General features: G+C 48.1%; 1 long non-coding RNA gene across 1 annotated transcript; it reads right to left on the bottom strand.

Annotated features, from left to right (window-relative positions):
* Positions 1-14,056: 14,056 nt before the first annotated feature.
* LOC138680905 (uncharacterized) lies at positions 14,057-15,340 on the bottom strand. Its single transcript, XR_011321831.1, has 3 exons — positions 15,248-15,340; positions 14,265-14,458; positions 14,057-14,129 (listed from the first exon to the last, which is right to left on the bottom strand). It is a non-coding gene; the product is annotated as an uncharacterized lncRNA (long non-coding RNA).
* Between the last annotated feature and the right edge of the window lie 245 nt (positions 15,341-15,585).

The following is a 15,585-nucleotide window of genomic DNA, read 5'->3' as shown; positions in this document are numbered from 1 at the left end:
CCAATTTATTATGTTAGGCCTTCGAAGCCTGTCTGCGGTCCCTCCTTCCACTAGGCCTCCACTGACCTGTCTACTGCTGCCCGTGTACCCCTTGAACCAACATCATAAAATAAAAAAAAAAGTATTTTGCTTATAAAAAAGAAAATACTGGTGAGATATCAAATGCAGACATTTTAACATTAAAAACAAACACACAACTAAAATCTGGTACAGTACTAAAAATGGCCACCAGCTACAATTACTTTCTCCTGCAAGTAGTTAACTGAAAGGTTTTTTAAATTGAAAACACAGATATGGCATCCACCGAGTGTTGTCCTGTCGCGTCTTCTTTATATTATTGCCGAGAAGATGCAAAACAATGAAAATAATAAAATCATTAATTACCAAAATAATAGAGAAAGTCAACACCACATTGCAAATAAACATTCATTCCAAATAAAGAAGCAGGGCGCGTCCGAGGGTGAGTATATACCTAATAAGAATATAATCACCCTCGGACGCGCAATGCTTATTTCCAACAGCCTTCCTTCCTAAGAATCAGCCCTTCCGTGGTGTAGAGAGACGTTGTGTTACGCTTCAAGGTGTTCCCCAGGTTGTCTTTCCTGAGCTTCGATCTTCCGGCTCTCGTTTAGTAGTTCTTGGAAACTACACTGCATTAGGCCTTCAAATTGGGTATGGAGTGTAGAGAGAGGGTGTGTTACACTCCAAGGTGTTCCCTAGGTTGCCTTTCCTGAGCTTCGATCTTCCGGCTCTCGTTTAGTAGTTCTTGGAAACTACACTGCATTAGGACTTCAAATTGGGTATGGGGTGTAGAGAGAGGGTGTGTTACACTCCAAGGTGTTCCCCAGGTTGCCTTTCCTGAGCTTCGATCTTCCGGCTCTCGTTTAGTAGTTCTTGGAAACTACACTGCATTAGGCCTACAAATTGGGTATGGGGTGGAGAGAGATGGTGTGTTACACTCCAAGGTGTTCCCCAGGTTTCCTTGCCATTGCTTCGGTCTTCCGACTCTCGTTTAGTAGTTGTTGAAAAGTACACTGCATTAGGCCTACAAAATGGGTATGGGGTGGAGAGAGATGGTGTGTTACACTCCAAGGTGTTCCCCAGGTTGCCTTTCCTGAGCTTCTATCTTCAGGCTCTCATTAAATTGTGGTTAAATGGAACAACTGCATTTGGCGTACTAGTTGGTTTGGGGCCTACTATCGGTGTCTGCCACTCCTTGCTGTTCTCCTGGTTTCCTGTCCTGAAATTCCATTTTCAGGCTCTCGTTAAGTAGTTGTTAATGTTAGACTGCATTTGGCCTACTAGTTTGGTTGGGGCCTACTATCGGTGTCTGCCACTCCTTGCTGTTCTCCTCCACTGAACAAAGCTGTGCCGCCTGTTTACTACGGTTGCCAATTTTGAACTGCATTTCGACTACTTACTGATTTGGCCCTACTCTCTGTGTCAGCCTCTCATTCCAGTTGTCCTCCACTGCAATGCCCCCTGGTTATTCCTGTGTTACCAATTTTGAACTGCATTTAGCCCACTTTATTCTTTGGGCCTATATCTGTGTTTCCACTTCATCGTGCCCATTGCCCAGCCAGTGATAGATGAGTCTGCTGGTACATTGACCCATAACGCAACATTCCCCGTGCATGCTACACTACAACATTGTGACCCTGCTGAAAGTCAGGTTGCTCTTCCCGCATACCATACCACCTTACACGGGGACAAAGAGGAAGGTGCAGATGAAAGTGCAGGTTCCTTCATCAGGTGGGGGGAGGAATACTAGTTGGCGACGTCACTGGCACAGGGCCTCTCATAGTACGCAAAAGTGTTGCTGCCGGTGGGAGGCGCCCCCGCCGTGCAAACACACCGCTGTACTTTGAGGGGCCCTGTGCCAGTGCCAATGCCAACAAGTGGGCCCCCCCCTGCTTGCTCAGGATCACAGCACTTGCAAAGTTGAAATACTTACCTCTCCCTGCTCCACTGCCGTGACGTGGTCCAGATTTCCTGGGCCCACTAATTACTTGAACCAGCCCTACCCCACACAACTTTAGCCAAATGACCCCCAATTTCAAATGCCTTCCAATTATTATAAGGTAAATTACGCTTGACAAGCTTCATTAAGAAGAGTGGATGGTTTTGACATTAAAATGGGCACTCTAGGTGTTTTCCTGGCCCCCACTCACTGCCGACTATGCTGCCCCATTGACTTGCATTGGGTTTCGGTCGATCCCGACTTTTCGCCATAATCGGCCGATTTCACTCGACCCGACTTTTGAGATAGTCGGGTTTCGCGAAACCCGGCTCGACTCTAAAAAGGTCAAGGTCGCTCAACTCTACCTACGGTGCCAAACTGAATGTGACCATTAATGGCTGCAATCTGGATGTGAAAAGTCTGTGTTTGATTTGTGGAATTGGCAAGTAAATACTTTTTCTCCCTTGAATTAAACTTACTTGAGTCACTGCCTCTCTACCTTGCTTGTGGAAAAGCCAGCTTCTTTACATATGGTGAAGAATCTACATTGAATTGAGGCATATCCTACAAAAAAACACATGTCCTTGATTAAGACAGCAAAACTGCAATTCAGGCCAGCAGGCAAGATGGAGCAATTACTGAAGCAGTTGATCCTCTCCAATGCAGAACAGCAGCAGACTAACAGCCTGTGAATCCAACAGATTGCAGCCTTGAGAAACACACCTCCACCCGCAACACCCGTCCATTGCGATGCTCGGGACAAAGGCAGGTCGACTCTGAGGAAGATGAGACCTTAGGAAGACATGCAACCCATCCTCACCATGTTTGCAAGAACAGCAGAGTGGGAGAATTTGCCAACCAACCAGCGGGTTGAAATGATTGCCTCGTTCTTGATGGGAGAAAAGGGCATATCTCGACCTCAGTCATGAGTATGCTCAGGAGTTTGGAAACCTCAAAAGGTGTGGTTTTTACCCGAATGGAGGTCAACACATGTGAACGGGCACAATGAGTGTTCCAATGCTCCTTTGTGGAGGCAGGCATATGATTTGCTGCATCTCATAAAAAAATGGCTCCTTAGACCTTGAGCCAAGCCCAGATGGTTCAACGATATATGGCCACTGGCCACACAGAACTTGGTACAGAACTCTGCCCCACTGCGGGGCCGTCTTCTTCAAGTCAATGAGCCTGGAAAAGGGACACAATCCTCTGCTGGGGTAATCATAACTGAGATCATCCTGAGGAGATTCCCCAGAATTAAGGTAGCAGGAACCCAGTTTCTACTAAACCAGTCTCATGGACCAGCAGTGCCGCTGCAATCAGGTGCTGACTGTGCCAAGGGTCAGGACTTGTGGATGCCAACTGCCCCCTGACTGCAGAGCCCATGGACTGCAGGTTTGCCCTCCTAATGTCGATGTATGCCCAGACCATCTGCACAGTGAATATCATCCCTACAGCTAGTGAACACCATCTGCACGTCAATGGGTACTAGGAGGAGGATCTCTTAGACTCAGGGAGCCTCGTGACACTAGTCCACATGTCATTGATGTTTGTGAAGAAATGCTGGAAGGTAGGTGCCATCTATATACATGGGTAACTCCAGGAGTATCTCATGGCAGAGGTTACCCTTGCACCCCATGTGGGGAGATTCAACATGAGGTGGGAGTTTTGAAAACCCTTCACTCCGGGACTATTTTTGGAAGAGACTTGCCCTTTTCCTGGTTTCTCTGGTAGAGTGAAGCTAACCCTCCCAAGGTAAAGGTCTATCTGGGAACTGAACCTGAAGATTCAGAGTCAGGGATACTTGCTATAGGGGTCATGTTCTTAGGGTAAAAGTGTAATACCAATAGGTTTTCCTTAAAGGTCTTGACAGAGGAGGGCGAGGAGATGACATCAATCCTGGAGCTGAAAGTATTCCGTGGTACTTTTGGGACAGCTCAGTTCCAGGATAACACACTGGCCCAGGCATGGGAAATGGTGATGGTGATAAATGGGGTAGCTCAACAACCTGGGGCAGAGGCTGATTTTCCTCACATAGCAGTCAACCAGGAGTTGATTTACCAGGTTGACAACATTTGGGAAGAAGTAGTAGAGCCGCTGGTGGTGCCCCAATCTTAGTGCCAGGCAATGTTTAAGATGGCCCACAAACACGAGCTGGGGGGTAAACTAGGGGTTTAAAAATGCAAAGGCAAATTTTGCAGTGTTTTTTTGGCTCATGGTTTAAGCCAAGGTTCAGAGGTTTTGTGAGTCTTCCCTGGAGTGTCAGCTGACCACACTCACAGGAAATCTACGCAGTCCACTGGTACCACGGCCTACTATAAAGGAACCTTTTAAGCAGATTACCATGAATCTGGTAGGTCCAATAATAAAGTCAGCCCTTGGCAACCAACAGATATTAGTGGTAGTGGATTATGTTGCTCGTTACACAGAAACAATTCCTCTTGATCATACTTAAGCAAATCTTATTGCCCAGGAGCTATTTGCCATGTTTTGCTGCAATGGGCTATCTAAACCAATCATTATGGATTAAGGGACTCCATTATGTCCAAAGTGACAAAGATATTTTGCAAACTACTTCAGATAAAGCAGTTGCATATGTCTATGTGCCACCCACAGACAGTAGGTGTAGTGAAGAAATTTATCAGAACACTAAAATCTATGTTAAAAAAATATATTCAAAGATGGAAAGGATTGGGATATGTGGCTGCCATATATAATGTTTGCCATCCAGGAGATAACACAGTTCTCAATGGGGTTCTATACATTTGAACCATTATATGGCAGAAATCCCAGGGGCCTGATGGACATTGCCAAAGAGGCATGGGAACAGGAGCCTACTCCCCATAAAGTGTGATAGATATGTGAACAAAGGTAAGCTTCTTTTCAAGTTAGCAAACAATATGCTTTCTATCGGAGACATGAGGCTATGCTACTGATCTATTCAAAGAAAACATAGTGTTACGCTGCTTTCACACATCAGTTTTTTGCAGTCAGGCTAAATCTGGCGAATTTTGAAAAAAAACGGATCCGTCGCAAATTGTGGAAAACTGATGCGATGGATCTGTTTTTTCACTGGATCTGTCTAGCTGATCTGGCTAATTGGATCCTAGGGAGAGAGAGATACCAGAATAGAAAACGCATGCTCAATTTAAAAAAACTGAATCCTTTGCTGGATTCCGCCAATTGACGAATCTGGCACCATAGGATTCCATTCTAGCAAACACTGGATGGTGCCAGATCTGTCACTGTCCGTTTTTTCATCGGACACAAAAAAAAATCCCCTGTGCGTTGTCTCCAACGGCATTATTTGACGGATCTGGCAAACGACGGGCAAAACGTAAGGCCATCCATCGCTAATACAAGTCTATGAGAAAAAAATGGATACGGCGACATCATTTGCTGGATCCGTTTTTTTTTTCAAAATTCGACAGATTGAGCCTGACGGCAAAAATCTGATGTGTGAAAGCAGCCTTATTTTAATGATTACAATGATCTATAGATTAATTCAACCTATAGCTATTCCTTCAGAATCACACAAACTAATGCACACAGTTAGTTGGTGGAGGGCAGCAGGCCCTTGCCAGATACCTCTCTGTTGGGGATGGACAATGTCAACACGGTGGCAACAGAGAACAGTTGCCATTGCGGGAGAGGTGGGATATGAACATACAGATTATTGATCCCTTTGAAATGGCTGGGCTTTGATGTCATCTAATATTTGATATACTTAATCTGTTCATGAAAATCAGATATAAATGATAAATACCACAAACTAGACAAGTGTCTAATTCTAGAGGTTTTTCTGCTGGTTTTTAATGAGAAAAACTAGGAAGATACTTATTTTGAAAATGGTTTTTTAAGCATTTTATATTTAGAGGAACAGAGTATTGTCCCTCTCGCTGTCAAGCAACACATTGTGATAAGAAATATAAACAAATCCATGTTAAGAAATGAACAAACTGTGTTTTGTTTAAAACATTTTGTTTAAACCTGATTTTGCGTCAAAGTCCATTAAGCAAAACTATTGTTGGAAATACAAGCAACGTTGGCATGGCTTTTACAAATTCCTGAATATATCAGGAGAAACTTTCTTTCCACTTAGGTCATCAATCTTCCTCTGCTCCTGTCTGAGACACTGGTGTCCTGACTGTTAACTTGACACAATGCCTACAAAACCAAGACAGAAGCATAACAGATCTTTGTTTACACCAGGCTTTCTGGAAAAAAAGGCAACAGTATAATACAAGGATTTCTGGATGTATTGATGGCCATTGGTGCATAACAGAGCAATTTGTTGCTGGCCTCCAGAGAGTTTTCCATGGATTACTCTATGATAAGATTTTGGATAGAAGGATCTCCACATATTGTTCTTGCTGACAGTTGCTCGCTCTGTTGTCTGTGTCTAGCCTTGGATAAAGTAATCCTTTTTGTTTCATTCACCCTAAGAACAGTGGCAGACAAGTAGTATGTCACAATTTCCCATTTGTCCTCAAAACTGCCATTAGTAGATCTTAATGTCTACGTCTACGTTCACATTAGCGTTCCGCTAATGTGCGTCGCTGTTGCTTTGGCGACGCAGCGGCGACGCAGCGGCGACGCGCCCCTATGTTTAACATAGGGGACGCGTGCGTTTTTTGGGTGGCGTTTTTCGACACGTGCGTCGTTTCCGACGCTAGCGTCGGACGCAAGAAAATGCAACAAGTTGCATTTTTCGTGCGTCCGATTTTCGTCCAAAAACGACGCACGCGTCGCAAAACACAGCGTTTTTGCGCGCGTTTTGCGCGCGTTTTTTGTGCGTCGTGCGTTGCACCGGCGCGCAACGCTAATGTGAATGTAGCCTACTAGCCACCAGGCTATTCTTTTGTTTGCTGTAGTACAGACACATAAGATAAGATTATGGGGTTTATAAGTCTTGACAAGTGCTATTAAATGGTGAATACTGTGCCTCACACAAATCATGTCAACTTCCATATATTCCAGGCCCAAAAAAGTCAGATGGAAGGAGCTTAAGTGATCATTGATAGTGATCAGATAAGTAACTGTTGCTAGTACCACTACTAAAGTAACACTGGTACACCTGAAAAAAGTACATGCCTTAAGATTGTAGTAAAGTACTGCACATACCATGTGTGCCTATGGATATTTCCATGGTAGATAAACAACTCCATATACCTGATTCCAATCTTCGGGAGATGTGATGCAATCTGATATCAACCACCACCATCACCTCACCAACCACCCGAGCTGCCGCCTCAACAACCACCTGAGCTGCTGCCATGTCACCAACAATCCGAGCTGCCGCCTCACCACCACCAGAGCTGCCGCCTCACCACCACCAGTGCTGCAGCACCCCAACCTCCTGTCTCTTTCCCATTATCCAGAAGAATGTAAGTCCGCAAGGACAGGGTCCTTTCCCCTCCGTATCAGTCTGTCATTGTAAATTTGCTTACTGTTAAATCTATAATATAACGCTGGGAGCGTCACTCTGTCCGAAGCCTTTATAGACTGCGCAGGCGCAAGCGCCGGCGCAGTCTGGCCCCCACACAGTGACGCTCCCAGGAGATCGCGGTATGCGTAAGCACTGAACGCATACCGCGATCTCCACCGGAGAGTCAGGGACCGTGGACGCGCCAGGAGGGATGGTAAGTATATTCACCTGTCCTCCGTTCCAGCGCTGCGTGCGGCTCTGTCTCCCGGCTCCTCTGCTGTGACAGAGTCCAGTCACAGGCAGAGGAGCCGGAGTGTGTGTTCAAGAAAATGGCGCCGGAAAGCGCAGACTGCGCAGGCGCCGATTCCTGCTGCCGGAATCGGCGCCTGCGCAGTCCGCGCTTTCCGGCGCCATTTTCTTGAAGACACACCTGCAGTGGAGCCGGACGATAGGTGAGTATGGTATTTTTTTTTTATATGGCAGCAGCATACGGGGGCATACACACTGGAGCGTCTTATGGGGGGCATATAATACAATAGTGGCGCAGGATGGGAGCAGCACATGACAGAACGGGCGCAGGATGGCAGCAGCACATGACAGAACGGGCGCAGGATGGCAGCAGCGCATGACAGAACGGGCGCAGGATGGCAGCAGCACATGACAGAACGGGTGCAGGATGGCAGCAGCACATGACAGAACGGGCGCAGGATGGCAGCAGCACATGACAGAACGGGCGCAGGATGGCAGCAGCACATGACAGAACGGGCGCAGGATGGCAGCAGCACATGACAGAACGGGCGCAGGATGGCAGCAGCACATGACAGAACGGGCGCAGGATGGCAGCAGGATGGGAGCAGCACATGACAGAACGGGCGCAGGATGGCAGCAGCGCACGACAGAACGGGGGCGCAGGATGGGAGCAGCACATGACAGAACGGGCGCAGGATGGGAGCAGCACATGACAGAACGGGCGCAGGATGGCAGCAGCGCATGACAGAACGGGCGCAGGATGGCAGCAGCGCATGACAGAACGGGCGCAGGATGGCAGCAGCATATGACAGAACGGGCGCAGGATGGCAGCAGCACATGACAAAACGGGCGCAGGATGGCAGCAGCACATGACAGAACAGGCGCAGGATGGCAGCAGCACATGATGGAGACCATATACCAATATAAATGCTCGCCACCCGGGCGTAGAATGGGTTCAATAGCTAGTATATCTATAACCCTGTATGTAGCCCCTTTTATCATGTACAGCACCATGGAATTAATGGTGCTATATCAATAAATAAATAATAATAATAATAATATCAACCATAAAAGTGATCAGTTGAGTGGCAACGCTGAAGTACTGAATTAAAAAGAGAGCAATCAGTAGGTGAGCAAACATTTTTATAATTTTACCCTTGCAGGACCATTATAAATAGAAAATCCTTTAAACTGATAAAGATGATAAAGACTAATCCAGTTGTATATAAGCTGCATACATAGACCTGCGCTTAATATGTTGTATAGCATGCAGTATATGAAAAAACTGCAGTTGTAAATGAGCTCTTGGCTACAAAGGTGTCTTAACTCACAATATGTGAGGATTGACCCTTCCTTGGAGTAAAGCTTGTAGATACACTATATGTGCAAAGTATTGAGATACACTGGTTTGTAATTGAATTAGGTTTTCCAATTATTCCCATTGCCCCAGATGTTTAAAATCCAGCTCCTTGCCTTGTAGTTTGCTGGCACAAACATTTGTGAAAGGATTGCTCACTTTAAAGAGCTCTCCAAATTAGAGTATGATACTTTAATAGGATAGGAGGGTTTTGAGTCCTGTCTGCCCTTTTCCTGGACTGATCATGTCTAGGGTTAACTTTGCTCTGCCTCAATCTGGGTTCAGATTTGCTTTTTAGCTTTGCAGCATCCTGCAGGTGGTGTCAGTTATATTTTCTGCCTACGGCATGAGTATCTGACTCTGGTAGAACCCTGATTGGTCCTGCTGTGCTTTTTGACCTTGCCTGTGTTTATTCCTCTTTCCCTGCCCATCCTGTCTTAGTGTTGCTTGATTGCTTTTTGATTTCACGGTGTTTGACTTGGCTTTGACTTTGCCTCTGGTCCCTGGTAGTTCTGCCTTTTGTCTGGTATTGATCCTTTGGCTCTCCGCTGACTCTGTGCTTGTTTTTTCCCTTTTTACTGTGTGACAGTCTGGGTTTTGACTTGGCTTCTTTGAGTATACTGCTGCTATCTGGTGGTAGCTTCTGTTGTGTCCCATGAATGAGACATTTTACAAACTGTCCTGTACATTTTACATGCTGCATTGCAGTCTCTCATATTGATTATTGTTGCTATGTGTTCCTGTGTTTTGCATAGCTGAAATCCTCCCTTCCCATGAAGTTTGTCCCAACTGTCTCCCTGTCTCCCTCTGCTGTCATGTCACTTCCTTCTTCTTCTCCCTGTGTCTCAGTCTCTATCTTGGCTTCATTAGAGGCACATGTGCTTTCAGCTTGTCTGAAAAACGTCTTTTTTACCTTCTGCTGTTTGTATGCATTCAACAAGAATTCTTAAAGAAATCAAAGTCTCTTCTGGATTCTTCATAACAGGTGTGCCTGCAGCTGAGTTAAGCTATCTGCCTCCGTCGCCAATTGTAAGTAAGGTGAAGAGATCATCTCACAGAGCCATATTTGCAGCCACAGGCCCCGGGGACAGAATAGTAAAAAAGACTTACCAGATTCATCTGTAAAGCCACCCACCACTTCTATAAAGCTTCAGAACTTCCTGCAGAGCATCCGCTCTCAGCATATAAGAGACTATACAGCTCCCCTTCTCCCTGTGAATCATGACGGCTGAAGGAATGACTACACGGTCTCTGACAGACCCATTGTTAGAGGAAGAGTGCATAGAACTTAATCCACCATCTAGTGAGAAGGCTAGATGTCCCACAAAACCCACATGGAAAGTAAGGAAGAATCTAAAATCCAGTAAACGTGATCTTCTCCATGCTATAGCAAAGCTATGGCAAAAACTGCTGAGTCACATAGACAGCCTGTCGCAGCCTGCTTCTCTCGAACGATCACCAGAGGGAACCCTTGCACAACTGTTTTTAGATTATCAACTGTATGCAGAAACAGCAGATCAGTACATCTCCGTGTTACAGTTCCCTGCAAAGAGCTGCAAGCTTTTCATCAACTTAACTCTGAGAGAGAAAGCATGGTGCACGATGTAAAAGCCAAGACAGAGGCAAGAATCGCGCTAATAGCCGAAATGTCATTTTATATTTCCGGCTTAGCCAGACAGTCAAAGCAATCATCTAAGTCACGCTCTTCAAAATCCTCAAACCTCAGCGAACAGCTCATAAGAGCATGTGCAGAAGCTGAGGCCACTAAAATACAAGCTGCCTTCCTTCAAAAGAAAACTGAGCTGGAAATAGTGGCAGCCGAAGCAGTGTGCAGAAAGGGAGAAATAGGGGCCCTAGAGAAGCAATGCGAACATGCCACAGCCATGGCAAGGTTAAAGGTCCTGGAACAAGCCGTCAGTGGGAGCCAAAGAGACAGTGTCAGTTTAAGAGATTTTGATACTGAAGACCCTCTTAAGTTTACTAGAGACTATATACAAAGCCAATACAGTGCTCCCCCTGTTCCTGCAATCCTTCCTGACCGCACAGATGCTCCCCTGAGACAACAGGACACAGTGTTTACCTGCATCCTGCACCCAAGGTCAGTACAATACGCTGCCAACCCTGCATCCTGATCCTCCTCTGTGCACCGGAATGTACCAGAAACCTGCACCTCACCAAACCTTATACGCAGAAACATACATGCAGGCTAATATGCAGGCAAGTGACCACACTCCAATCAGTCACACAATTCCAGTCCCATGTGTGGCATAAACTAAGCTCATTAAGCCAGTTAATGGACTGAACGCCTACGCTCCCCCATACGTTCCTGCCAGGGCCGTATTTAGAGTTTCTGCTGCCCTAGGCACTTTTAGCGCTGCCTCCCCCTCTGGTGAGTATGACACTATCGGCAGTGACTTTGGGAAGAATCACTGATGTGAAAGTTGCCGTTTGCAGCAGATCAGGCAGTTTTTCTGCATCTGCCACGTAACGGATCACTTACGGCAACACTGCGTTTGGTTTCATTCATTCCTTATGGGATTTGCGGTACTTGATGTGATCTGGGAAATGCGGTGCCATACCTCCCAACTTTTGAAGGGAAAAAGGTCTAAAGGTTGCGGCGCACTCAGTGCGCCGTGGCAAATTTTAGGCCACGCCTCTGACCACACCCATTTCACAACTAATCACACCCATATCCAAGTCCCAACCACACCCATTTAGCACTGCTGATCACACTGTTTCATATACATTAAAACAAAAAAAAAAATATGGCCACGCAGTGCTTCATACTGTACAATGGCTATGCAGTGCTCCACATACTGTATAATGGCCCTACATGATGTTCCATACTGTATAATGGCCAAACAGTGCTCCATACTGTATAATGGCCACGTCTGTCCTGTGTCCTTGTGTGTACCACATTGAGAATGGAGAAAAGAAAGAAGACCAAAGAACTGTCTGAGGACTTGAGAAACCAAATTGTGAGGAAGCATGAGCAATCTCAAGGCTACAAGTCCATCTCCAAAGACCTGAATGTTCCTGTGTCTACCATGCGCAGTGTCATCAAGAAGTTTAAAGCCCATGGCACTGTGGCTAACCTCCCTAGATGTGGACGGAAAATAAAAATTGGCAAGATATTTCAACGCAAGATTGTGCGGATGTTGGATAAAGAACCTCGACTAACATCCAAACAAGTTCTGGCTGCCCTGCAGTCCGAGGGTACAACAGTGTCAACCCGTACTATCCGTCGGCGTCTGAATGAAAAGGGACTGTATGGTAGGAGACCCAGGAAGACCCCACTTCTTACCCCGAGACATAAAAAAGCCAGGCTGGAGTTTGCCAAAACTTACCTAAAAAAGCCTAAAACGTTTTGGAAGAATGTTCTCTGGTCAGATGAGACAAAAGTAGAGCTTTTTGGGCAAAGGCATCAACATAGAGTTTACAGGAGAAAAAAAAGAGGCATTCAAAGAGAAGAACACGGTCCCTACAGTCAAACATGGCGGAAGTTCCCTGATGTTTTGGGGGTGCTTTGCTGCCTCTGGCACTGGACTGCTTGACCATGTGCATGGCAGTATGAAGTCTGAAGACTAACCAACAAATTTTGCAGCAGAATGTAGGGCCCAGTGTGAGAAAGCTGGGTCTCCCTCAAAGGTCATGGGTCTTCCAGCAGGACAATGACCCAAAACACACTTCAAAAAGCACTAGAAAATGGTTTGAGAGGAAGCACTGGAGACTTCTAAGGTGGCCAGCAATGAGTCCAGACCTGAATCCCATAGGACACCTGCGGAGAGATCTAAAAATGGCAGTTTGGAGAAGGCACCCTTCAAATATCAGGGACCTGAAGCAGTTTGCCAAAGAAGAATGGTCTAAAATTCCAGCAGAGCATTGGAAGCAACTCATTGATGGTTACCGGAAGCGGTTGGTCGCAGTTATTTTGGCTAAAGGTTGTGCAACCAAGTATTAGGCTGAGGGTGCCAATACTTTTGTCTGGCCCAATTTTGGAGTTTTGTGTGAAATGATCAATGTTTTGCTTTTTGCTTCATTCTCTTTTGTGTTTCTTCATTTAAGACAAATTAAATGAAGATAATAATACCAAAGAATTTGTGTTTGCAATCATTTTCAGGAAGAAACTGAGTATTATCTGACAGAATTGCAGGGGTGTCAATACTTTTGACCATGACTGTACTGAGCCCGAGTGACGGGCGAGACACCACATGTACTGAGCCCGAGTGACGGGCGAGACACCACATGTACTGAGCCCGAGTGACGGGCGAGACACCCCATGTACTGAGCCCGGGTGACACTGTAATATGTAAGTAACATCAGACTGTATTGTGGGGACCATTCACTTCTATGGGAGGGTGTTAAAGGGAACCTGTCACCCCCAAAATCGCGGGTGAGGTAAGCCCACCGGCATCAGGGGCTTATCTACAGCATTCTGGAATGCTGTAGATAAGCCCCCGATGTAACCTAAAAGATGAGAAAAAGACGTTATATTATACTCACCCAGGGGCGTTCCCGCTGTTGGTCCGGGTCCGGCGCCTCCCATCTTCATCAGATGACGTCCTCTTCTGGTCTTCACACCGCAGCTCCGGCGCAGGCGTACTTTGCCTGCCCTGTTGAGGGCAGAGCAAAGTACAGCATTGTGCAGGCGCCAGGCCTCTCTGACCTTTCCCGGCACCTGCGCAATGCAGTACTTTACTCCGCCCTCAACAGGGCAGGCAAAGTACGCCTGCGCCGGAGCTGCGGCGTGAAGACCAGAAGAGGACGTCATCTGATGAAGATGGGAGGCGCCAGACCCGGACCAACAGTGGGAACGCCCCTGGGTGAGTATAATATAACGTCTTTTTCTCATGTTTTAGGATACATCAGGGGCTTATCTACAGCATTCCAGAATGCTGTAGATAAGCCCCTGATGCCAATGTGCCTACCTCACCCGCGATTTTGGCGGTGACAGGTTCCCTTTAAGGAGGAGGAGGAGGTGAGCTGTGACATCTCCTATTGTGACTGTTGGATCTGGTTGCCGGGGTCTACCTTCCTGTGGTTGTTACAAGTATCCTCCGCTCACCTTTCGGGGTGTTGCGCTCCTCGTCCACTTGTCTCAGGATATTCGGTTGAACGCTCGGTCCGGCGCTGACATCCTGCAATATAATGGAAATGGCGGCTGAAGCTGCAGCACAAGGAGACACCGGAGAACGGCGGGGACAGAGCGCTCTGTAGCCGTGGACACGTGCAGTATAGCACGCGGCTGCCGGTCATGTGACGCCTGCACTCACTTTCACCAGAGGAGCGGCGCTATAGGTCAGAATATCAGAGTAGAAGCCTCGCTGTCTGATCACCGGATATTTCCGCGGGAGGACGGCGCTGATCCGCGCGGGTGACACCGGCACAAGCGACTGCGGACGCGGGATCTCCCAGTGTGGACGGGACTCCGCGGAGGATGGGGGTCGCCTGCCGTTATCTGCTCCATCTGCGCCCAACAGAGAAGACAAACATGTCCGATAACTCTACAGGACCGTGACAGCTGCAGAACATCGACCCCCCCCTCCCTCCCTCCCTGCAGAGCTTCATCGCCCCCCCTCCCTCCCTGCAGAGCTTCATCGCCCCCCCTCCCTCCCTGCAGAGCTTCATCATCGCCCCCCTCCCTCCCTGCAGAGCTTCATCATCGCCCCCCCTCCCTCCCTGCAGAGCTTCATCATCGCCCCCCCTCCCTCCCTGCAGAGCTTCATCATCGCCCCCCCTCCCTCCCTGCAGAGCTTCATCATCGCCCCCCCTCCCTCCCTGCAGAGCTTCATCATCGCCCCCCCTCCCTCCCTGCAGAGCTTCATCATCGCCCCCCCTCCCTCCCTGCAGAGCTTCATCATCGCCCCCCCTCCCTGCAGAGCTCCATCATCGCCCCCCCTCCCTCTTTGCAGAGCTTCATCATCGCCCCCCCTCCCTCCCTGCAGAGCTTCATCATCGCCCCCCCTCCCTGCAGAGCTTCATCATCGCCCCCCCTCCCTCCCTGCAGAGCTTCATCATCGCCCCCCCTCCCTCCCTGCAGAGCTTCATCATCGCCCCCCCTCCCTCCCTCCCTGCAGAGCTTCATCGCCCCCCCCTCCCTCCCTGCAGAGCTTCATCGCCCCCCCCCTCCCTCCCTGCAGAGCTTCATCGCCCCCCCTCCCTCCCTCCCTGCAGAGCTTCATCGCCCCCCCTCCCTGCAGAGCTTCATCGCCCCACCTCCCTGCAGAACATCGCCCCCGTCCGTCCTCATACTCACCTGTCACTCAGCTCAGCTGCTTGTCCCACACACTGCGCGCGCCGCAGCCGCCGACATCCCTCTGGCGCTCTGTCCCGCCGCAGCGCCTTCTTCCTGACTGAGTGAGCGGTCATGTGATACTGCTCAATAAGGTCATGAATATGCGCATATTCATGACCTTAATGACCGGTACCATGTGACCGCTCACTTAGGACGCGCTACAGACGGTGAGAACAGGCATCGCTGGAGGCTGGAGCAGGAGGTGAGTATCGTCTCTCTTCATGGAGGGTGGGTGGGATGCGGAGGTGGGGAGGGGCGCGGGGAGGCAGGCGGGGGGGCGGGGTTTTGCGTCGGTCGCG

Source organism: Ranitomeya imitator, chromosome 5 (assembly GCF_032444005.1).
Source record: "Ranitomeya imitator isolate aRanImi1 chromosome 5, aRanImi1.pri, whole genome shotgun sequence".
Lineage (NCBI taxonomy): Eukaryota > Metazoa > Chordata > Amphibia > Anura > Dendrobatidae > Ranitomeya > Ranitomeya imitator.
Note: the sequence above shows the minus strand (reverse complement) of the source record. Positions and strands in the feature narration are given on the sequence as shown.